This window comes from Stenella coeruleoalba (genome assembly GCF_951394435.1).
Source record: "Stenella coeruleoalba genome assembly, chromosome: 9".
Classification (NCBI taxonomy): Eukaryota; Metazoa; Chordata; class Mammalia; order Artiodactyla; family Delphinidae; genus Stenella; species Stenella coeruleoalba.
Genome location: NC_137155.1, coordinates 21,558,401 through 21,582,593, shown reverse-complemented (window position 1 = coordinate 21,582,593; position 24,193 = coordinate 21,558,401). Strand labels below are relative to the sequence as shown.

Genomic DNA, 24,193 nt, shown 5'->3' with positions numbered 1-24,193 from the left:
GTGCCTATACTATTTTTTTTTATTTTTTTTATTTTTTTTTTTTGCGGTATGCGGGCCTCTCACTGTTGTGGCCTCTCCCGTTGCCGAGCACAGGCTCCGGACGCGCAGGCTCAGCGGCCATGGCTCACGGGCCCAGCCGCTCCGCGGCATGTGGGATCTTCCCGGACCGGGTCACGAACCCGTGTCCCCTGCATCGGCAGGCAGACTCTCAACCACTGCGCCACCAGGGAAGCCCTTTAAATTGTTTTGAATTAAAACAATAATAATAGATTTACATGGTACAAAGTACAAGCAGTATATATGTTACATGGTAGAAGTATTCTTTCTGCTAGTGCCCCTATATATTATCCAGAAGATTTATAAGAAAGCATGCATAGGAGGTAAACTTCTCAAAATTTTAAACTAGTTTTACTTTGAAATGAATTTGGGCATAGAATTCTAGGTTGAAAATTCATTTCCTTGAGAATTTTGAAAAGATTGTTCCATTACCTTTGAACTTTCAATATATCTGATAAATTCTTTGCCATTTTTCTTCTAGAGTTTTGTTTCCTACTTGAAAGCTTTTAGGATCTTTTCTTTATCCTTGGTGATCTAAAAATCTCATAAAGATATACTTTCTTTATATCTTCATATTTATTCATTATCTGGGCAACCAGCCACTGAAGTCTAGAAATCCATATTTTTCAGTTAAGGATTTTATATTTACATATACTATATTATATTTACATATGCTATGTATATATAATATACATATGTACATATATTATCTATTATGTATATATATATAATGTTCTTTTTGGAAATCCTGTTAGTCAGTGGTTGGGCCTCTTGTGTTGATTTTCTGTTTTATTTTATTATTTTTTAAAATTTATCTTCTGTTGTCTAATTCTTTGTCTTCTTCTTTTGTCATCCAGAGAAATTTTCTCAATCTTATCCTTCAGCTCTTGTCTGAATACTCTGTCAACTGTCATATTTTTAGTTTCCAAATGCTCTTTCTTGTTCTCTGATTGTTCTTTTTTTTAATAGCATACAGTTCTTGTTCAGTGAATGCATTATCATCTGTTATCTCTCTTTGGTCATGAACTACTTTCTATTTAAATGCTTTCTGCTATTCTGCAAGCAAAAATTGACCAGAAACGGTGTCTTCAGGAAAAATCCTTGGACTTGACTGAAGGGCAATATGTTGGACAGCTGGATTTTTCACTGGAGATTTACAAATTGCAGTAAATATGGGTCTGTTGGTTAATTCAGTTTCTGTAGAAAAGGACATTTCAATTCCTGTCTGCCAGTTGATATCCTAGAGCTGGGCCAAAAAGAAAAATGGGGCTAGGAAGTTTTACTATTCAGTATGCAAGCTTTAATTTAATCACTATTTTTTTCAAATCCAACCTCATCCTTTTTTGATCCATTCTGCCTGGATCCCCCAGATGAATAACCTCTCTGAAGAATACACCTCAAAATTTCTTCTTGGTATGAGGAACGGTGCTGTCTGCAGGGTGATGAATTCTTGGAAAATTCTGATGCGAACTTTTAAACAATCTATTTGATTCTGTCATGCCTCACCCCCGTCTTCCATGTGATCAGTTTTTGCCAACATTTCTGGATCCAGGGCCAACTTACTTGCTTCTTGATGGTAACCCCCCTGCAGACTCTTAAGTTTGACCTTTCTCTATTTTCAAGCAATTTACCATTCCTCATCTGCTTTCTCTTTTGATACATTCTATTCAGATTTAATGTGCACTGGAATGTTTTCAATATCTTGTGCTTTAGTTTTATTGGTGACTTTAGGAAGAGTGCAACAGGCACATCTTTAGTCTTTGAAATTCCAATTAACATATCAATAATTTCTACCATGCAATTAAATAAACCTCCTAAACACAGACATGAACACACATACATGTACAGTATTCTAGTTCCATTACATGGGTGGATGACCATAGTTTATGTGGCTAAATCCCTGTGGTTAGACATTTAAAGTTTTTACCTTAAGTCTTCTACTGCTATATACATAACACTGAGATAAAAATTATCTCATACATAAATCTTTTGTTATGGCTATGATTATTTTTTCTAATTCTTAGGAGAGAAATAAATGAGTTGAAATTAATGGAAAATTTAAAGCCCTTTGATATACATTGCTAAAATTGTTGCCCCCAAACTCAGAAATGTTTTCATTTTATACTGTTGTAAGGGACAAGGCTTCCCATTTCCTTACTTAACCAGAAATAAACTTATTTACTTTTTATCTTTTCCAGTTTGAGTGATAAGTGACATTTGCAAGTGTACAATTATATTTTTAAATTTAAAGCTATCCATCTTTTTTATTTGTTAGCCTCTTTTACTGTAATGCATAGAAAAAAATTTCCACCCTAAATTTAGTGGTTACCGGTAGGAAGAGGGGATGCGGGAGGGGCAGGATAGGAGTAGGGGACTAAGAGATACAAACTACTGTGTATAAAATAAATAAGTAATAAGGATATATTTAACGGCACAGGGAAATATAGTCATTATTTTGTAATAATTTAAATGGAGTATAATCTGTAAATATATTAAATACTATGTTGTGTACATGAAACTAATATAATATTGTAAATCAACTGTACTTCAAGAAAAAAAAAATTCTACCCTAAACCAGATATTTATGTAAATTTTCTTCTAACTCTACTATAATAAAATAGTAAAAATTTTATATTACTATATTTTAATCTTAACTCTTTAAAACAGCTAGAGTATAATAATAGCTAAATTACTTTGGATAGTTACTGTGTAGCAGATATTATTCTAAATACTTTACATAGATAAACTCATTTGATTAACTTTAAATTTTAAAAAGGGATTATTATTATTCCTATATTATAGATAAGAAAACTAGAATTCTTTATGTAGGGAATTTTTTTCATTATTTTCCTATAATTTGTTACCTTATCACCACTCTACTATTGTTGGGTACAGTGTTCTAGAAATGTCAGGTATGTTAGGCGTTTGATGATGTTGCCCAAATCTTTTATATTCTTACTTTTTGTCTCATTGTTCTATCAATTACCAATAGAGTTGTTTTTAAAATTTTCAACCATAATTGTGGGTTTGTCATTTTCTCACTTTAGTTCTTTCAATTTTTTGCTTCCTTTATTTTGAAACTCTCTTTTAAATTACATAAACAGTTATAACATTATATCTGTCTGAATAACTGATCTTTCATCTGTATAATATGACCCTTTTTGTCCCTGTTAATCATTATTGTCCTGAAGTCTATTTTGTCTGAAGCTTAAGTCTTTCTTTAGCTTTTCTTCCATTGCATTTCTGCTGGTCATGAATTCTTTTAGCTTTTTTTTTGTTTGAAATGTTCTTTATTTTACTTTTGTATCTGTAGCGAACTTTTGTTGCTTATAAAAATTTTAGTTGATAGTTTTTTGTTGTTGCCTTAAGTTAACATTTTGGATATATTATTTTAATGTATTCTGGCCTCCATTATTCCTGATGAGAAGTCAAAAATTAAACAACATTTTTCCCTTGTATATAATGTACCATTTTTTTCTTTTTGCTTTCACCATTCGTATTTTCATCATCCTCCATCCCCTTCCTTCAACAGCAACATTGTACCTGTGGTATGATTTGCTTTTTTTTTTCCTCCTGTTTGAACTTCATTGAAATTCCTTGATGTGTAAGTTAATGTGTGTGTGTTTTTAACCAAATGGGGGGAAGCCTGAGGCCATTATTTCTCCAAATGATTATTCTACCTTTTTGTGAGTTTTTCTTCTTCTTCTGGGACTCCAGTTAACATATATAATGTACCAGTTGACATTGAGCCAAATTTCTGAGGTTTTGTTCAGTTTATTAAATCATCCTTTTCTCTGTTGTTAAATTTGACAGGTTTTATTAATATATTATCAAGTTTAGTGACATTTTTGCCATATCTAATCTTCTGTGGAGTTATTCTAGTGATTTTTTCCTCTTTAATTTTAAATCATTTTTATAGTTTGTAATTCTGGGTTGTTATTTCCTGTCTGTTTACTCATTGAGACCATATTTCCCTTTAATTCTTTAAATATATTTTTCCAGCTGCTTTGAATTTTTTGTTTGGCATGTTCAACATTTGAACTCAGTTGGAATCTCTTTTTATTTGCTTTCTTTTTTTCAGAATAAAGGTAACACTCTACTCTTCCTTTGGTTATTTTTGGTTGAAAACTGATCATTTTAGGTAATGAATTGTACTGTTATCATTCTGAGGGTTGTTGGGTTTTTTTCTCTTCATAGGTAATTAATTCGCCTAAAGTTAAACTGTACATTTGTCTCCCATGGGGAGCAGAAACTGATGTCCCTGCTCAGTTCTTTCAGTGTCAAGCTGTTGTCTGACACCCTTTTGGCACCCTGAAGGTGTCTTCTGAACCTGTATAGTTTATTGTTCAGCAAAGGATGTGGACCGAATTTATATGCAGATTTGGAGACACCCTCTTTGTGATTTTGCTTCTGTTGCTTCTTTCATAAACTTTAGGTGCTTTGACAGCCCTGAGCTTTGACTAAGTCTTTAAGCTTCAGTCTCCGAGTAAGACATCAGCTCTGCTTCTCAAGTTGAGCATAGATCAGAGAATGCACTCAAATCAAAAGAGCTATTAACTCTCAAATCTGACCTGGTAAAGCTCTGCCTTAAGGGTAGGTTTCTCTCTCATCCTCTTTGTTTTTATTTCTGTGCCCCTTGTTGTCCCCCATGTGTTATTTGATGGACAGCCAGGGATTTGGATAGAGTATATATTCACATTTTGTTTCTCACCTTTTCTATAGGTCTTTTCTTCTGGGATTTCTTCCCTAAGTTTCTAGCTGCTCTGCTAGCTTTAGACTCTAGTCAGCTACCTTGAGCTGATATGTCTTCAGGTTTATACCACAAGAGATGTAGGGAGTTGAGGAATGTCATAATGCAAACATTCAGAAACTCACATTTCATACGATTATAGTTGCAGTCTTTCAAGGATAAATCTTCTCTCATTTCTGCTTCATTTAGTCACTGTCCATTTCCTACAATAGTTTTTAAATTATTTTATTCAGTTTTTATAATTATTATCCTTTGGAGGGTTCATACAACCATTTCAATCTGCTGTTACTGGAAGCCAGAACCCCATCTCCACAATTTGAAATGTTATATTAGATACTATTTATATGTACTATTTATAAGTACTTCAGTATTATTTTGGGGTGTTCTAGACTATACCAGCCTAATTCTATTATTGTTGTTTTAATATCTGGATATGCAAGTTCTTTCATTTTTTTTTATTTTGAAATTGGAATTAATGACAATTTCAACTATTTTTATCTAGGTATATTGTGTTTCTCTTTTTATTCAAGTCTTTTCTCTCAATAAAATTTTTAAATTGTTGTCATAGACTTTTGCATTTTTGATTAACTTATGTCCTATTTGATGTAGATACTTGATAATGTTTGCTGCTGTTGTGAATCAGGTTTTTTAATCATATGTGGCTATCCTTATAAGAAAGACATCATTTTTTATAGTTATCATATGTGATTATCCTCATAACATAACATATGTTAACATCCTCATAACATAACATAACATAACATAAGAAACATAACATTTTTTATAGTTTTTATAAACAGCCACCTCACTGAATTCTATTATTATAATTGATTTTTCAGTTGATTCTCCTGTGTTTTCTGAGTAGGCTGCGATTATCTGGAAATAATTAATGATACTTGTATCTTTTATATAACATAAGAAAGATATCATTTTTTATAGTTATGGTATGTAGTTACCCTTATAACATAAGAAAGATATTAGTTTTTATAGTTTTTATAGTTTTCATAAACAGATATTATTTTTTATAGTTTTCATTAACAGCCACCTCACTGAACTGTATTATTATAATAGATTTTAAGTTGATTCTCTTAGGTTTTATGAGTATGTAGTGATAATCTGGAAATAATTAATGATATTTTTATCTTTTACACAACACTGAAGCATAGTATTAACTGTCTTTGTGGGCAGTCTTTCTTTTGCTTTATGCTACATTTGAAGCAGTACTCAACACTTAGATTCACCCCTATCCCAGTCAAAAGAAATTTTACTCTACCATATTGGTGTCCAATATTTCATAGAGAAGCCTTAGTAGAAGATATGAATTATATATTGCACCATCTGTTATATGCACATACAGAGACACACATACACACACACAAATTACCATTAAATGTCTCTTCTTAAAATTGTAATCGAAGTTACCAAATGTAGATTTGCAGTCTCATTCTGACATTCCTGTACTCACACTCTTTTTTCCTTGGTAGCTTTTGCTTTCTAAATTGCCTCTAAATCTCTGTCCCGAGCACCATTTGACTCATAGGCCATAGGTGATTCTCCCTTGAGGTGGAAAGAAGGTGGGTGTTCTGCTGCCAAACAAACAAACAAATACGTAAACCAAGAAATTCTTGATCTATTTAATTGTCTGAGAATAAATCCTAGAAAAAAAAAGAAAGAATCCGAGTAAGAATGGTTACTCTTGTCTTACTCCTGCTATAAATGGGAACATTACTACTTGATATGACTTTGGCTTGTGGTTTGAGATTGAAATTCTTTATCATGTGAAGAAAGTTTGTTTACTTACTGATTTACTGAGATTTAAGGAATGTATGTTGAATCTATCAAATGCAATTTCAGTATGTCTCATAATTTATTGAGATGCTTTATATGAATATATTTGCTAATATTAAGCAATCTCCTGTTCTTGGAATACAGCTTACTTTGTAACCCTGTATTATTTCTTTAATAAATTTCTGTCTTTTTATTTAATAATAATTTATTTAGATATTTTCATTTATATTTATAAATGAGGTTCATTAAATTTCTCAGCAGCTTTCTTTTCTCAATCTCTAGATTTTGTTTCTGCATTTTTTAGCACGTAGCACAAGAATCTCTAGGGAAAAAACAGTTTGTCTTTTTAAATTTTGGCTTTCTTTGGGAGGAAGCGAGGTGAATGTAGTCATAAGTATGCTTTGAGGAAGTTCAACTGAAAGAAAAAAGCTTTTTCAAAAGAAAAGAAGAAAGGAGGGATTCATGTGTGTGTGTGTGTGTGTTGTGTGCAGGGAAGTAGTTGACATTGAACAAGGTCAAGAATTAATTTTAATACTTACATTTTTTAGTCACATACTGGTATATGTTACAGTATTTATAATGATTTCTAATCCTAATCTTCTTTAATTATTAGGCTTTTTAAAAAATTGAATTGTTACTTTTTTTTCTTTTCACGGAAAGATTTATAATTACAAAATTCACTAAGACGTTGTTTATTTGTAATTGTTTTTCTGCCAAATTCACATACAAGTGGTAATTTCTCTAGATATTACAAAAATTGGTGACAACCTTAGTGCTTTAAAAGTTTGTATATTATGCCCTTGTTTTCCAGAGTTTAATGTTCTGGAAAGTGTGAAATCAACCTGAACTTTGTTTCACTTAGGCGACATACTTTGTTTTAATTTTTTTTTTTCTGATGCGTGTAAATCTTTGTATCCTATAAAATTCTAATTATTCTTCAAGAAATATTTGCTAATATCGTCATATATTTTACACGATACCTGAAAAATCCTTTTTGTCAGATACTGTGGTCCTTTTTGAGAGTAGGTAAGTTTAATAGTTTAATAATTTTTCTTTCACCTTTGTGTGAGGCGTAACATATGGTTATACATAAAGGGCTCTGGAGCCAGAATACGTTGGAAGCCTTGCTCTTCCACTTACTTACTCTGTGACTTTAGGCATGTTACATACCCTCTCTGTCCCTCGGTTTCCTCGTTTATAAAGTGGATGTAGTAGTATAACAATTAATAGGTTTATATGAGATTCAAATGAGTTAATTAGAAGAATTCCTGGTACGTGGTAGACATTCAGTGTTAGCTATTTTACTGTTTCTCAGTGTGTTCCTGACTATTCTTCAGACTTACTAATCCACTTTAAATTATAATATTTCTCATAATTTAAATGTATTTTATATTTGCATTCAAAATTTGCTTTCCATTGTTGTTTTCTACATCAATCATTGACATTTCTGCAGTATATAATCTGTTTGCAATGCTTCTCATGAAAATTAAAATTCTGCTATTGAATTTTAGTTATTCTTCAGTTTTTCTTATATCAGTGCATTCACTTCTCATCTCCTTCATCTTCTAACCTTGGTCGCTCTCTGATTATCAATCCTACCATGCTCTTTGTCCCCCATGGAAATCATGTTTAAATGCATTTTAAGGCCAAAGCATAAGTCTTTACAAATCTATTTCTGTAGGCTATAGTAGATCCTTCTCAAATGTGCTGCTTCCTTTATATCCTACGGACTATGTTTTCCTCTTATGTTGCAGGCTCTTGATACAATAAAACTGGGGAAAAGTGTTCTCTTCTTGTGTTAAAATTTCATTTTTTATTATCCATTCTCTGTGTGTTACTTATAAATATTTGAGACCACAAACATATCCCACCCATCTTCCTTATTGATTCTTTCTAGAATAACCAAATATCAGGAACCACCCCCTTCTGTTTATAATCATCATTATTTCACAATTTCAATTGCAGTTTCAACCATTTATTTTTCCTCAGTCACATTTGCTTTTCAGTCCCCCTTGACTGAGTGTCTTCACAAAAAATTCCTTATTCTTACACTGTTGCTTGCTAGAAATCCTTAATTTTGAGTCCTCTTTTTTGACACTATGCAACTAATTTTTAAAATCCCACAGCTTCTGTCTTATGCTAAAATTATACATGGCAACTTAAGAAGAGATTAAAACAACACCTCTGCCCTCAATACTTTGAGTTTCCTACAAAGGATTTTTTAAAAGACTAAAGACAGATTTTAGATTTATACTCAAGTATATTATGTAATGAAAGCATCTGACTCTCTTGACTGCACTGGGCCCTGATTAATGACCATCTTTAAACTGAATTTTTTGTTGATTAAGGGTGGTTTTTGAAATTTGAGCACTAGTTTCATGTTCCTGGGGCACCTAAGATTAAAGAAGTCTCCTCTCCTTGAAGACACAGGGGAGGTAACTTTCCTCTTCTCTGTTTCTTCAACTTCTTGCATCTCACTGCCCCTTCTCTTCTTATGTCACTTTCAATGAAATTTAAACTCCCATTAAAAATTTGAAAAGTACTAAGGGAAAAAATGAACTATAAGTGTCTATCTTCAAAGGACAAAAGGCAATGAAATTTAAGGAAATAAGATGTGTTTATTATCCTATTTTATGACAACCAAATATTATGTGAGAGCAGAATGAAAATGAAATAAGGTATTTTTATGAAAATTGGTTAAAATTTTACATGTGAATTCCAACCTGTTATTAAAATTTTCTGAGCCAGAGAATTGAATGCAGACAAGGAACAGCACTCAATGACAGTGACATTTCCTGACAGAGCAATTCTTTGCATATCAGCAAGGCTAATTATATTCAATCTGACAGCGGCAGTTTAACCCATTCACCAGAGGAATGTGCTTCTCATAAGACCAATGATCTAAGCATTCATTTGGATGCCAATCGAGTTTGGCAATATATATTTAAAATGTACAATTAATTTTCAATGGCTGATGTATGGATGATAAACATGATTTCTCATCAATGCTGTTGAATGGTTTGTGTGTGTGTGTGTGTGTGTGTGTGTGTGTGTGTGTGTGTGTGTCAGTGTGTAAGGGAAAGTATGAGGTATCTTCATTTGGGAGCCACATATAAAACCACCTTAAAAAATTCAGAACAATTTAGATATTATCTCAGGCACCTTAAAACTGTTGTTACAAGGGTAAACCTGTTACCTGAAAGGTGCTAATTTGTTAAGCCTAGATGAGGCATATTCTATTAAAATTTCATATTTTTTAGTTGATAGTATCACGTTTATAAGACACAAAGCCAAGTCGAGATTATTCAGGCAAAAATACACTGTGTAACTGAAAATATCAAGTTTGGATGTTTAACATGATTAAATCAAAATCTTAACTTTTACCCTTTATAGCTCCTTCCCATCAAATGAACACTGTACTCGCCTCTGCACCCAACCCTACATGAACACTCACATCTTCCAGGGATCGAATATCCAGCTCAGTGTTTGTGAAAGGTAGGAATTCTGCAAATTCTGCTATGCCTTAGAATTGGGACAAATTAAAAAGACATATAAAGAGTACATTTTCCTTTAGAGGTAAAAGTGGGCAAACAGGAACGCTTGACCTGAGTATTTTCTTAGGGATGTGCTTGGTGAAATGCTTTACACAAAATAACTCCAGCCTCGGTCAGCTCTAAGAATGACCCATCTTATAGCCAGTGGGTCCATATTTACTTATGAGCAAAGTCCACAGCTTAATCAGACAACTAGAAAGAGTGGTTTACAGAATTTGGGGGACAAGAAGACAGAGAGGCTTTCCCTCCATTGCACCTCAGCCTTCTTCTTCCCATTTGTTCTGCCTCCTTTGCACGCATATAATGAACAACAAAAACCATATGGGGAAAAGGTAAATAGAAAGCACTGCTATCATATTTTGAGTTATTCATAATTAATTAAATTCTTTATAGACCCTTCAACACAAGTTTATTTGGATCCACATAAAAATCTTTTGTGTAAATGTTTGAGCTAAGATTTCAAATACTCTAGATTTCAAGCACTTTATAATCAGTTTGTTCATTCTAACATTGTTAGTACTGACTGAAAAAGTTGATAGTGGTTTAAAATTAGGTCTCATCAAATTTTGCCTTTCTATCTTCACTTTAGCGTATTAAAATAACTCTTATTCTAGCCACTTTTTAGTAAAGTGTTGTAAACTTTTCTGGTAGCTTTGTGATGTAAAGGGGACAGTGTGTATAGTATTTTAGCAAAATAGTCCTATTAGTCCCAGATGGTAATGCACCATAGCAAACTTGACACCTTTTCCTGGATAAAGTGATTGTGTAAACAGCAAGCATTATTAATTTCCTTAATGTTTATTATATCAGGGTCAGTTAAGAACATCAAATTAACTCTGTGCCTGAAATAGCATGGTTTGTGACTGGTAAGGACAGAAGGCTCATGAATGAAATGAGAAGATAAAGATATTTTAGCCTGTAACCATAGACATGATACAGCTGGGGCTCCTCATTCATAAATGTAGGTCACCCAGTATAAGAAATAACTAAGAAAACTTTCCTGGACAAACTTCACTGGTCTGCTCAGGCATAGGAAAAGTGAGGGACTACTGGTAAATTCACAACCAGCAACATCTTGGATGAACATCTAGAAAATTTTTGCCAAACTTTTGGAAGGGAAATTTTCCTGTGTAAGTTTTCATCTTTGGTTACAGATGTTTTTAGTCAGGGTTAAGAGAATCTAAATTCCATGTTGTAGCGTTTTAAAGAGGTAAGAGCATATTAAAGAAAAGACCTTTCTCAGGGAACTTATACTTAACTTCAGGATTGTTAACTATCTTAAACACATAGATTGTTTAGTATAAATAATAATAATACATGTAGCACAGGAGAAATCAGAGTGAAATCCTAGATGACTAATGGTAATATTTCTGTCCTCTTTTGTTCCTTTATATGTGACTTTTTGTTATGTGCACATTTGGCTTATTTAAATTTATATTGTATATTGATAAATGGGCCAATAAAGACAGAGCTTACTTTTAGCTCAATATTTCTGTTGATAATAATAAATAATATCCAAGAATTCTAAGAATAAGCACAGACCAATATTACAAAAAAAAAAAAAAAAGCCAAATTATACTTCAGAAGTAGGTGAGTAGGGAGTAGGTGAGTAGTTTTGGAGAACAATACACCTTAATTATTAAGGCAAGTTTATAATGGTGGCCACAGTAATTCCATTCATTTCCATGACATTTCATGGTTTTCAAATATTACTTTCTCATATATTCTCTTATTTTATTCTTAAAATAATCTTGTGAAGATAGGATGGCAATCATCATTTTTTTAAATACAAAACAGTAAATGTAGCTAGAGATCCTGAGATGATGTGGCTGGTGAATGTTATGTTGAGGATTAGAAGCAAGATGCTTGAATATTAATCCAATATGCATCAACTATTCTGGAAAACACTAAATGGTAGTTATGTCTATCTGTGTGTGTAATAGTAGGAGGGAAATCATGTACAAAAACGGAAAGAGAGACAACAATAAGGGGTGAATGCAGAAGAGGTTCTCAATTCTAAAAGAATGTTCAGGGACCTCCCTGGTGGCCCAGTGGTAAAGAATCCACCTTCCAATGCAGGGAACGCAGGTTCGATCCCTGGTCGGGGAACTAAGATCCCACATGCCATGGGGCAACTAAGCCTGTGCGCCACAACTACTGAGCTCACGTGCCTCAAAGAGAGAGCCTGTGTGCCAAAAACTACAGAGCCCACGTGCTCTGGAGCCTGCGTGCCACAACTAGAGAGAGAAAACCCACGTACCACAACTAGAGAGAAGCCTGTGTGCTTCAACGAGAAGATCCCGCCTGCCTCAGTGAAGATGCTGTGTGCCTCAATAAATAAATAAATAAATAAATAATAAATAAATAAATAAATGATAATTTAAAAAAAATAAATAAATAGAAGAATGTTCAAAGCAAACAAAGTCCAGAATAAGCATTATGTAAAATTCTAAAGGAAACATGTTTCCAGCTACATTTCGGAGGAAATGATCAGAACAATAAAAGAATCAAAGATTGAAATAAATAGATAACAAAGAGGAAGATGCATTCTTCAACTGCAAAGGCAGTGCAGTCCTTAGACCTACACAAGAGAGGACTCTCTACACTGAGCCAGGAATCCATGTACCCACAGGGAGGCCATGCCTTCTCTTCTGCTCATGCTCCAACATTACTAAACAAATGGTCCCAAGCCCATTTGAGGGCATGGTCAGACCTCTTCCCTGGGTTTGATTTCTCTGGGGTAGCTACTTGCAGAAGATAGAATGTGTGGACAGATCTTGGATGTGTGGTAGAGGTGTTTATACATATGTGTGTAGGCAGCTTTCCAGGGTGGACAGATCTGGGGGTGGGAAAATGGCACACAACTCTAAGGGTCCCAGGCTGTTCAGGATGGTTTCAAGGTGTATTCATGAAAGTAGGAGTTTTAACATAGTACTTCAACAGTCAGCTCCATTTAACATTTAGGTGTTGCATTGTGGTATGTGGACCTCCAAATGTAATCTTGCATCAGTGTCCCAAAATGTTAGCGGCATACCAGTTCAAAGAGAATAAATCATATAATGAGCAGGGTTGAGGGAGATTGGTTCAAGATGGCAGAGGAGAAGGACTGAACTCACTCGTTCTTGCGAGAGCACCAGAATCACAACTAACTGCTGAACAATCATCGACAGGGAGACACTGGAACTCACCAGAAAAGGTACTCCACATCCAAAGACAAAGGAGAAAGGAGAAGCCACAGCGAGATGGTAGGAAGGGTGCAATCACAATAAAATCAAATTCCATAACTGCTGGGAGGATGACTCACAATCTGGAGAACACATATACCACAGAAGTCTACCAACTGGAGTGAAGGTTCAGAGACCCACATCAGGCTTTGCAACCTGGGGGTCCAGCAGTGGGAGGAGGAATTTGGAAAGAATCAGACTTTGAAAACTAGCAGGATTTGATTGCAGGAGTTTCACAGAACTGGGGAAAACAGAGACCACTCTTGGAGGGAACACACAAAGTAGTGTGTGCATCAGGACCCAGGGGAAGGAGCAGTGACCCCATAGGAATCTGAACCAGACCTACCTGCTAGTGTTGCGGGTTCTTCTGCAGAGGCGTGGGGTGACTGTGTCTCGCCATGGGGACAAGGACACTGGAAGCAGAAGTTCTGGGAATTACCCCTTGGTGTGAGCTCTCCCAGAGTCTGCCATTAGCCCCACCAAAGAGCCAGATAGGCTCCAGTGCTGGGTCACCTCAGGCCAAACAACCTACAGGGAGGGAACCCAGACACACTGATCCACAGACAAGCAGATTAAAGTATTACTGAGCTCTGCCTACCACAGCAACACCCACCTCTACCCACCACCAGTCCCTCCCATCAGCAAGCTTGCACAAGCCTCTTAGATACCCTCATCCACCAGAGGCAGACAGCAGAGGCAAGAAGACCTACAGTTCTGCAGCCCATGGAACAAAAACCATATTCACAGAAAGACAGACAAAATGAAAAGGCAGAGGACTATGTACCAGGTGAAGGAACAAGATAAAACCACAGAAAAACAACAAAATGAAGTGGAGATAGGCAACCTTCCAGAAAAATAATTCAGATAATGATAGTGAAGATGATCCAGGACCTCAGAGAAAGAATGAAGGCAAAGATTGAGAAGATGCAAGAAATGTTTAACAAAGACCTAGAAGAGTTAAAGAACAAACACCGAGAAGAATTAAAGAACAAACAAACAAAGATGAACAATACAATAACTGAAATGAAAAATACACTAGAAAGAATCAATAGCAGAATAACTGAGGCAGAAGAACAGATAAGTAATGTGCAAGACAGAATGTTGGAATTCACTACTATGGAACAGAATGAAGAAAAAAAGAATGAAAAGAAATGAAGACACCCTAAGAGACCTCTGGGACAACATTAAATGCACCAACATTCACATTATAGGGGTCCCAGAAGGAGAAGAGAGAGAGAAATGACCCAAGAATATATTTTAAAAGATCATAGTCGAAAATGTCCCTAACATGGGAAGGCAAATAGCCACCCAAGTCCAGGAAGTGCAGAGGGTCCCAGGCAGGATGAAGGCAAGGAGAAACATGCCAAGATGCATAGTAATCAAATTGGCAAAAATTAAAGACAAAGAAAAATTACTGAAAGCAACAAGGGAAAAATGACAATTAATATACAAGGGAACTCCCATAAGGTTAACAGCTGATTTCTCAGCAGAAACTACAGGAGAGAAGGGAGTGGCATGACATATTTAAAGTGATGAAAGGGAAGAACCTACAACCAAAATAACTCTACCTGGCAAGGATCACATTCAGATTCAACAGAGAAATCAAAACTTTTACAGACAAACAGCAGGTAACAGAATTCAGCACCACCAAACCAGCTCTACAACAAATGCTTAAGGAACTTCTCTAACACAAGAGATGAAAAGGACCTACAAAAACAAACCCAAAATAATTAAGAAAATGGTAATAGGAACATACATATAAATAATTACCTTAAATGTGAATAGATTAAATGCTCCAACCAAAAGACAGGCTCACTGAATGGAAACAAGAACCGTATATATGCTGTCTACAAGAGACCCATTTCAGACCTAGGGACACGTACAGACTGAAGGTGAGGGGATGGAAAAAGATATTCCATGCAAATGGTAATCAAAAGAAAGCTGGAGTAGCAATACTCGTATCAGATAAAATAGACTTTAAAATAAAGAATGTTACAAGAGACAAGGAAGGACACTACAAATGATCAAGGGATCAATCCAAGAAGAAGATATAACAATTATAAATATATATGCAGCCAACATCAGAGCACCTCAATACATAAGGCAACTGCTAACAGCTATAAAATAAGAAATCGACAGTAACACAATAATAATGGGGGACTTTTAACACCTCACTTACACCAATGGACAGATAATCCAGACAGAAAGTTAATACGGAAACACAAGCTTTAAATGACGCAATAGGACTTCCCTGGTGCTGAAGTGGTTGAGAATCTGCCTGCCAATGCAGGGGACACAGGTTCGAGCCCTGGTCTGGGAAGGTCCCACATGCCACCGAGCAACTAGGCCCGTGAGCCACACTACTGAGCCTGCGCATCTGGAGCTTGTAGTCCGCAACAAGGGAGGCCACAACAGTGAGAGGCCCGCGCACCGCGATGAAGAGTAGCCCCCACTCGCCGCAACTAGAGAAAGCCCTTGCACAGAAATGAAGAACCAACACAGCCAAAAATAAATAAAACTAAAAAAAAAAAAGAAAATAAATGACACAATAGACCAGATAGATTTAATTGATATTTATAAGACATTCCATCCGAAAACAGCAGATTGCACTTTCTTCTCAAGTGCACACGGAACATTCCCCAGGATAGATCACATCTTGATTCACAAATCAAGCCTCAGTAAATTTAAGAAAATTGAAATCATATCAAGCATCTTTTCCAACCACAACACTATGAGATTAGAAATCAATTACACGGGAAAAAAGTAATTAAAAAACACATGGAGGCTGAACAATACGTTACTAAATAACCAAGAGATCACTCAAGAAATCTAAGAGGAAATCAAAAATTACCTAGAGACAAATGACAGTGAAAACACGACGATCCAAAACCTATGGGATGCAGCAAAAGCAGTCTAAGACGGAAGTTTATAGCAATAAAACCCTACCTCAAGAAACAAGAAAAATCTCAAATAAACAATATAACCTTAAACCTAAAGACTAGAGAAAGAAAGAAAGAAAAAAAAAAACAAAGTTAGTAGGACAGAGAACATAAAGATCAGAGCAGAGATAGATGAAATAGAAAAAGAAAACAATAGCAAAGATCAATAAAACTAAAAGCTGGTTCTTTGAGAAGTTAAACAAAACTGATAAACCTTTAGCCAGAATCATCAAGAAAAAGAGGGAGAGGGCTCAAAACAATAAAATTACAAATGAAAAAGGAGAAGTTACAAGGGACACCACAGAAATACAAAACATCCTAAGAGACTACTACAAGCAACTCTATGCCAATAAAATGGACAACCTGGAAGAAATGGACAAATTCTTAGAAAGGTATAACCTTCTAAGACTGAACCACGAAGAAATAGAAAATATGAATGGACCAATCACACATAATGAAATTAAAACTGTGATTAAAACTCTTCCAACAAACAAGAGTCCAGGACCAGATGGCTTCACAGGCAAATTCTATCAAACATTTAGAGAAGAGCTAACACACATCCTTCTCAAATTCTTCCAAGATATAACAGAGGGAGGAAGACTCTGAAACTCATTCTATGAGGCCACCATCACCCTGATACCAAAATCAGACAGAAATACTACAAAAAAAGAAAATTACAGACCAACATCACTGATGAATATAGATGCAAAAATCCTCAACAAAATACTAGCAAACAGAATCCAACAGCACATTAAAAGGATCGTACAACATGATCAAGTGGGATTTATCCCAGGGATGCAAGGATTATTCAATATATGCAAATCAATCAATGTGATATGCCATATTAACAAATTGAAGGATAGAACCATATGATCATCTCAATAGATGCAGAAAAAGCTTTTGACAAAATTCAACACCCATTTATGATAAAAACTCTCCAGAAAGTGGGCATAGAGGGAACCTCCCTCAACATAATCAAGGACATATATGACAAACCCACAATAAACATCATTCTCAATGGTGAAAAACTGAAAGCATTTCCTTTAAGATCAGGAACAACACAAGGATGTCCACTCTTGCCACGATTATTCAACATAGTTTTGGTGTCCTAGCCATGGCAATCAGCTTCGAAAAAGAACTAAAAATGAATACAAATTGGAAAAGAAGAAGTAAAATTGTCACTGTTTGCAGATGGCATAATACTATACATAGAGAATCCTAAGGATGCCACCAGAAAACTACTACAGCTAATCAATGAATATGATAAGTTGCAGGATACAAAATTAATACACAGAAATCTCTTGCAATCCTATACACTAACAATGAAAGATCAAAAAGAGAAATTAAGGAAACAATCCCATTTACCATTGCAACAAATAGAATAAAATACCTAGGAGTAACTCTACCTAAGGAGGTAAAATGCCTGTACTCAGAAAACTATAAGACACTAATGAAGGAAATCAACAATGACAGAAACAGGTGGAGAGATAACAAGCTCTTCTTGGATTGGAAGAATCAATATTGTGAAAATGACTATACTACCCAAAGCAATCTACAGATTCAATGTAATACCTATCAAATTACCAATGGCATTTTTTACAGAACTAGAACAAAAAAATCTTAAAATTTGTATGGAGACACAAAAGACCCCAAATAGCCAAAGCAATGTTGAGAAAGAAAAACGGAGCTGGAGGAATCAGGCTCCCTGACTTCAGACTATACTACAAAGCTACAGTAATCAAGACAGATGGTACCGACACAAAACAGAAATATAGATCAATGGAAGAGGATAGAAAGCCCAGAGATAAACCCACACACCTGTGGTCAACTAATCTATGACAAAGGAGGAAAGGATATACAATGGAGAAAAGACAGCCTCTTCGATAAATGGTGCTGGGAAAACTGGACAGTTACATGAAAAGAATGAAATTAGAACACTCCCTAACACCATACACAAAAATAAACTCAAAATGGATTAAAGACCTAAATGTAAGGCCAGACACTATCAAACTCTTAGAGGAAAACATAGGCAGAACACTCTATGTCATAAATCACAGAAAGATCCTTTTTGACCCACCCCCTAGAGAAATGGAAATAAAAATAAACAAATGGGACCTAATGAAAGTTAAAAGCTTTTGCACAGCAAAGGAAACCATAAACAAGATGAAAAGACAACTCTCAGAATGGGAGAAAAAATTTGCAAACGAAGCAACAGACAAAGGATTAATCTCCAGAAATATAAACAGCTCATGCAGCTCAAAAAAACAAACAACCCAATCCAAAAATGGGCAGAAACCTAAATAGACATCTCTTCAAAGAAGATATACAGATGGCCAAGAGGCACATGAAAGGCTTCTCAACATCACTAATCATTAGAGAAATGCAAATCAAAACTGCAATGAGGTGTCACCTCACACTGGTTAGAATGGGCATCATCAGAAAATATACAAAAAACAAATACTGGAGAGGGTGTGGAGAAAAGCGAACTCTCCTACACTGTTGGTGGGAAAGTAAATTGATATAGCCACTATGGAGAACAGTATGGAGTTTCCTTAAAAAAACTAAAAATAGGGCTTCCCTGGTGGCGCAGTGGTTGAGAGTCCGCCTGCCGATGCAGGGGACATGGGTTCATGCCCTGGTCCGGGAAGATCCCACATGCCATGGAGCGGCTGGGCCCGTGAGCCATGGCTGCTGGGCCTGCATGTCCAGAGCCTGTGCTCCGCAATGGGAGAGGCTACAACAGTGAGAGGCCCGCATACTGCAAAAAAAAAAAACAACAAAAAACTAAAAATAGAATTACCATATGACCCAGCAATCCCACTAATGGGCATATACCCAGAGAAAACCATAATTCAAAAAGACACATGCACCCCGATGTTCATTGCAGCACTATTTACAATAGTCACGTCTTGGAAGCAACCTAAATGCCCATCGATAGACGAATGGATAAAGAAGATGTGGTACATATATACAATGGAATATTACTCAACCTTAAAAAGGAACAAAATTGGGTCATTTGTAGAGACATGGAGGAATCTAGAGACTGTCATACGGAGTGAAGTAAGTCAGAAAGAGAAAACTTATAATAATATCTTATAATATTATAAACTTATAATATAATATCATATATTAATACATATATGTGGGATCTAGAAAAATGGAACAGATGAACTGGTTTTCAAGGCAGAAATAGAGACACAGATGTAGAGAACAAACATATGGCCACCAACGGGGAATGTGGCAGGGGTGTGGTGGTAGTGGGGTGAATTGGGAGATTGGGTTTGATATGTATACAATAATGTGTATAAAATAGACAACTAATTAGAATCTGATGTATAAAAAATAAATAAAATTAAATTTACATAAAAAGATAAACTTAAAAATAAGTAGGGTTGAATGAAAATTGAAGACATATATATATAAAATCTAAATATACAATATTTATATAAAATCTTGAGTGTTCAAAATAAATTCACATACAAATACATTCGTTATTTCAACTTACAGATTTTGATTATTTAAACTGAATTTATTTTTTAGGAATCATGTAAACAAATGAAAGGAGAGTAGAGCTGGGCAAATAGGTTTGTGATTTCAAGTAAGAAAGTAAAGTGAATGTCAGAAACTCTAGACAGTTTCCGATATCTGGATTTATTCTTGATTGAACTCTTGAACAGATTCTTTGAAGCACTTAAAACATAAAGCAGTATCAATAATGAGTAGCTAGTGTTCTCAGGATGAAAATTATGAGATATGAAATTAATTTCCCTTTATTTCAGGACTTACTGGAATGGTTCATTTAACATAAATTCAGCAAGGTACTTGGGACAATTTCTCATGATATTCTATCATGAGTAAATGAAAAGAATTATAAAGGATCGTGGTAAAGATAAGAGGATTTGTATCTGCTTGAACAAACCAATTAGTGAGTTTATCCAATTAGCGAGTTCATTAATAGTGGGCCATTGAACTCAGAGACTTAATCTGATCTACATTTTTTCTGACAGCATATTAGAAAATAGAGACTCAGTGTACCAAGTTTATAGTTGACTCCAAACTAGGAATAATTAGCCAATCAGTTATACTATTGAAACCTAACAAGACAGGAATCGGAAATCTAAATATGAAACTGAACCCAGGAACAAGGTGACTGAATGGGTCTGAGAGTTATAGGCCTAGTTTAAAATTGGTGCTGCTTTTGTCCAATTTAATTTTGTCTTTGTGCTTTGCCAAAGAAACATGATGTTCACCTATTTTATTAGCTTTCAGTATGCTTCCAGTCTAGATTCATTTAGGGATTTTTGTTTTTCTAAAGAAGGAGGGACAGGGTTTGCACACTGGTTCCTGAAGTGGAGATGATGAGATGGAAGACAGAAAAACATCTCACTTCTAGTTGACTTACAGGACTAGACCTTACTCACCAGAAAGGATGGGGAGGGGCAGCAAGTAGAAGAGTATTTTATTTCAATGAACATAACTTAATTTCTTTTTTGATTCTAAAACTGATACAAGCTTCATTTATATACATATATACACTGTTTTTATATTCTTTTCCGTTATGGTTTATCACAGGGTATTGAGTATAGTTCCTTGCGCTATATAGTAGGACGTTGTTATTTATCCATTCTGTATGTAACAGTTTGTATCTACTAACCCCAAACTCCCAGTCTATCCCCCACTCACCCATCCCTCCCCCTTGGCAACCACAGGTCTGTACTTTATGTCTGTGAGTCTGTTTCTGTTTCATAGATAAGTTCATTTGTGCTGTACTTTAGATTCCACATATAAGTTACATCATATGGTATTTGTCTTTCTCTTTCTGACTTACTTCACTTAGCATGATAATCTCTCGTTGCATCCATGTTGCTGCACATGGCATTATTTCGTTCTTTTTTATGGCTGAGTCACTGCTGTATAGCAGAAATTAACACAACATTGTAAATCAACTATACTTCAATAAAAAATAAATGTAAAAGAAAACTGATATAAGCTAGTTGGAAAGAATATTCCAAACAGTAAAGTACAAAAAATAAAGTGAAAAAAATCTCCTGCAATATCTTTACAGAGAGGTACCCACTGATAATGTTTCATGATCGACATTCTAGACATCGCTTTATGTATGTTGTATGATTGTGATCATTTTCTGCCTGCTGTTCAGAAACCTAGGCCATTTGGGGAAATAGTCCTTGTGAAACTTAGGACAGGATCACTTTCACTTTGGGTCCTGGATTCCAAAGTTTATAAAGTGCATAGAACACAGTGGCATGTTCCAGCTGAGTCCACAAAGTAGTCGCACTGGGAAACAGAATTTTCTTGGAGGGCAGTAGTGTCAGAGGCATGCTTTACCCAAATGGCAACCTACAAACCAGCTCTATACCAAAGAGATGGCAGATTTGCACCAGGTAGTATGGCAGGCACTACTTTGAATATAACTTTATGTTGGGGCTAAAGTGTTGTGTGTCTGTATTGGGGGAGCAGTGTCTGGATATTGAACATTAATGTTAATAATGTTTGTATCCAGAGACTAAGTGGGACCTGGCATATTTTGATTTTATGAATAAGAGCTTGCTCTATCCTCAAACCCTGATGGGGAATGCTGTCCCCAGTAAACTAGGCTAGACCATGTGTGAACTGCATAAACTCCTTTTTTTAGACTGAAGGTGGGCCTAAGCAGAAGGGGTGGTGCTGATTACTTTCCCCTTCATCCACCTTGGTTCCCACCACCCTTTTGATAGGGGAACAGTTCGGAAGGGGACAGAAAGAGGAGGATAGGAAAAAGGTGTATCCTGAGGAGCAGGAAGATGCTGAGGGGCCTTTCTTACCATGCTAGCCATGTGAGGGACAAGTTTCTAGAGAGAAAAAAAAAAAAAAACTAAAAAGAGGAAATCCAAGGTCAATAATGCCTCACAGAACAGTAGGCTTTGACCTCTCCTTTTAAATAGCAAGGTCTCCTGCCCCTGGTAGTAGTTCACCAAGGCCCCTGGTTTTAAACCACCTTAGAGTGAGTGCCTATGGGAAGTGGGATGGCATAGAAATAGAAGGGCAAACCCTGGGCTTTCTTAAGTTTAAATGAAGCTAACAGTAAAGGTCCTTGGTGTCATCGTCCCACTATTCCTTTATTTTCACTTTCTTTTAAAATGACATAATCTAGGCACTAAGTAAATGCTGAGTACAGAGTTATCGTCTCTAATTTCTACAACTCTTTGAGGATTATTATCCCATTTTCCTGATGAGAAAATAGAGACTTAGAGAGATTTAAGAAACTTGCTTATTCATACAATGGTAAGAGTCAGAACTGGAATATGAACTCAGGCAGATGGACTCTGGTGTTCACTGTGCCTCTTTTCTCCTCCCACCCTCCCAATATTTTTACTTAAGCTGCACTTAAGTACACTAGTTGCAGTAGTAGGGGGTTTGTACTTGCTGTACCTAAATTGGCTCTTCAGAGAAGGTAGAATAAAATGGCTTTGTATTTCTATCTAAATTCTCAAGAATTTCTGATTTTAAGATACTAAAAGAAAGTGATTGCTTTTAGGAGTTCAGTTATTCTCAGAGAATATTATAGTCACATTGACTTACTAACTATATACATGTATATATATGTATATGTATATATATAGATTTTTTTTTCAATTTGGAAGCTAAAATCTAATTTTTATTATATATTGAAATGTATATATAAATATAAATCTTTAAGGCTAAAATCTCATTATGTATAATATATATTGTATATGTGTATATATGTGTGTCTGTCTATATATATAATCTTAAAATATTATCTTACTAGAGGTGTGGACTTTAACCAAACGTACATTCAAATGAGAACACAAATTCAAATTCTTTGGCAAGTATACACATCAAGTCTTTAAAATCTTCCAATTATTGAAGTTTGAAAATAATTGAAATAATTCATTCATTAGACTCAATTTTCAGAGTAATATATTCATTCAAACCCACACTCATTTTCCAAAGTGTAAAAATGTTCACTGGCAAATTCAAGTATAGCTAGCATCTTGTCTTTGCTTTGAGAGCGTACTTGGTCATTCAAATTGTTATGTTTCACAATTATGGAAAAAAATAGAAACAAATTAAACTTAGAAGAGATGTTTTTTCACCATTTGGAAGTTTAATGGGATTTTAAGATCCTATAAATCTGACCCTTTAGAAAAGTGGATGGAAATTTTCCTTTATCTGAACCCTGGTGTTATTTCTCACATAAAGTTCCCTCACAGGTGGAAGAATGACCCATTCTCCCTACGTATTATGGATATTGATTGTTTTCTTTTAAAAAATGGAAGGTTAATGCTTCTGCTGAGTCCACAGAACAGATTCTGCCGAGAAGTAAACTCATTTTCAGTAGCTTAGAGTTGGAAACAAAATTCCTGCCAAAATATTTGTTAGACCTTTACAAGTAAAATCAAGATGTAGTTCAAATTGAACCAGGTGTGTGGATTCTTACAGATTACCTGAGCATTTTCATGATTTACCCAAGAAATGCGGTGAATAATCATTTCCTATATTCAATTGAAAAGTCTTAATTTTGAAGCTTAGTATATAAGAGCGTGGTTTAAAAAAAATAGAATTTTTTCTGGTAAATTAGTATTTCATATTGCAAATATTGATAATACAATGAACCCATTCATCTTTTGTTTGTACCAAAGAATAATCTTTATGAAATTCAGAAGCATGAAATGGGGTCCCTTAATGGTTAACTTTTGCTTTCCTTGCATATGTTAATAGTAGAAAGAATAAGAGGGATAATGATATTTGAGGATAGTTAAACACTTAATTTTTGTAAGTAATTTAACTTGCTTCATTCAACAGATTTTTCTGCTAGAGATAACTTCTTTGAGTCATTTGTTTTAATCCCGAGATAATGAC

The 24,193-nt window shown here is 35.1% G+C and overlaps 1 protein-coding gene across 8 annotated transcripts in view; it reads left to right on the top strand.

Moving 5' to 3' along the window:
* MAGI2 (membrane associated guanylate kinase, WW and PDZ domain containing 2) overlaps positions 1-24,193 on the top strand; it is a 1,347,997-nt gene that overhangs the window by 484,494 nt on the left and 839,310 nt on the right. For 3 of the 8 annotated variants that reach the window (XM_079931547.1, XM_079931548.1, XM_079931549.1), the window contains one exon: positions 9,989-10,090. The exons of the other annotated variants lie outside the window; for them this stretch is intronic. The gene's annotated coding sequence lies outside the window, so the exon portion shown is untranslated. The remainder of the gene's footprint in view (positions 1-9,988; positions 10,091-24,193) is intronic. 8 annotated transcript variants of the gene reach the window in all.